This window comes from Aplysia californica, unplaced genomic scaffold, assembly GCF_000002075.1.
Source record: "Aplysia californica isolate F4 #8 unplaced genomic scaffold, AplCal3.0 scaffold00534, whole genome shotgun sequence".
NCBI lineage: Eukaryota > Metazoa > Mollusca > Gastropoda > Aplysiida > Aplysiidae > Aplysia > Aplysia californica.
Genome location: NW_004797804.1, coordinates 114811 through 116952, shown reverse-complemented (window position 1 = coordinate 116952; position 2142 = coordinate 114811). Strand labels below are relative to the sequence as shown.

General features: G+C 36.0%; 1 protein-coding gene across 1 annotated transcript in view; it reads right to left on the bottom strand.

Annotated features, from left to right (window-relative positions):
* The window catches only part of LOC101850506 (barrier-to-autointegration factor), a gene marked incomplete at its 5' end in the record, with an annotated part of 5110 nt that overhangs the window by 2089 nt on the left and 879 nt on the right, over positions 1-2142 (bottom strand).

Genomic DNA, 2142 nt, shown 5'->3' with positions numbered 1-2142 from the left:
CCCAAAAAAAAACAACAACTGGAATTCAGTTATAATCAACATCCACCTAACAGCAACTGAGACTTGCTTCTCAAGGGCGTTGCTGTTGGGCGAACAATGCTGTATCTCCAACGCTTGGTTTAATACAGTCTTGGGGAATTAAACATCAAAATACAGTAAAAATTGTCAACCCATTGTTTGGGAGAAAAGTGGTTGTCTTAGAAAAATGGATGTCTTGAACAGTGTCATTATAACAGAGAAAAAACATGAGAGGAAGTGGGACGTGGTTATTAGTATAGGTGGTCATTAGAGCAGGTATGACTTGCAGGGAGAGAGAGACAGAAGTATAACAACAGAAAACATTAATTAATATTTATTATTAATTCGCAATTATTCTACTTTAAACAGCAGTCTTAATGCATGATGAGACCCCTTTCAAACATCCAGCATTTTCTCCGACACAACAAATGTACTCGTTTCTTTTCTATTTTTTTTATAGTCAAAGTGCAGGCAATACCAGCGCCGTGTAGACAGAAAGGCAGAGATGGAGAACAAAAGACTGGGCGTGATACGAAAAGCAATAACTAATAATATTACTAATAAGTTGGGATCTGGACAAGACTATAGATGTAACTTCCTATTATGGTGGGGTTAGGTCATGGATATGTGCTCAGCACTGACACCTTTGGAGGTGTTTGCACGACGACTTTTTAAACCAACCACTACTCAAGGAAAAATGTGTTTTCTAATTAAAACATAAAGCATATATGGCAAGGAAAAAAAGTTGATCAAGCTGAATGAGCATTGAGGTGTGCATGTTGTAACTCTTCATAGAAAGGTAATAGTACTTAAAATAGGGCTTTTTTTTACCTCATCTTGAGCGCACACGTAATTATATGTTAAATATACACAGAGAACATTGCCTAAACAATCAAAGTGAAGTGCATTCAAACATTGAAAATATTTAATATACACAATCATAACACCATGATGTGTCCATTGAAAGGGTTGTATTTTTTTATATTGATGATGTTATTGCTAAGTAAAATGTATTTTTTAAATTTCAGTAGAGGTTTCACGGCGCTCGGAACTGCATAACGTCATATGAGCGTCAGAACATTAGGTGTTACAAGAGAGTAATAAACAAAAAAGAAGGGAAGATAAATACGATAGATGTATGATAGGAAAGAAGAAGTAAACCACACCAGAGCACTCGCCAACCACTCACGTAAAATGCATTAGTTTGTTCATAACTCGTGTCCATGTCATATTTACATCATCAGACTTTCCAAAGCATAGAAAACCCACACTGTTCAACATACCATCACCAGGAATGACCAGCATTAAACACTGGTTTGACATTGATCCATCATAAATTCATCAGTGTAATTTTCCTCTCTGCCGCATGGTTTTGTTTAAATTGTTTAAATGTGACTGATTAAGATAATCCAGGTGTGTCATAATAATAATGATGTTTAATATGTCATTTTTATATCACGCAAATTCGTGTTACAATCAATGTTCTATGCGCTTTACAAAATATTGATTAAAAACATGCACACACACATACATATGTGCATAATAATATATGTGAGGCAGCGTGGTGGAATCAGGCTCTCGTCAATTTTTGGGCATGTAGAGTTACTGGTATCATCGTAAAGCTTGTTCACCTGTCTTTATTTGGATGAAAAAAATATCCTTTTATCGTGAATACAACTCGAGATATTTGCGAAAGAAGGAGGAGGGGGTCACTTATTTTCAGAAGTAAAATTAGAGAGAAAATGGCTGCTAAAGATTAGTTATTTCCTTAGCTTAATTAAGAGTCCGTGGTAACTGAAATTTTACATTTTTTGTGCCTTTAATCAACGTTTTTCAGAAAAATCCACACAGAAATGAACTCTTCAATGGGCATGAAAGGTGTTGAGCCAAAAAACAAAAATTTGATAAAAATTCACAAACCTGCGAAAAAATGCAAGTTTCTTCATATTGATTATTTTGACGAGAGCCTGATTCCACAACGCTGCCTCACATATGCAGTTCTACATTCACTAAAAATGTAACAGTAAATTAGAGCCGGAGTCTACTCGATTAATTGAAGGTTTGCGAGCAACGGACGGCTTGCGAGCAGGCTTGTGCTTTGCTTTGCTGCCCGCTAGTACCTGG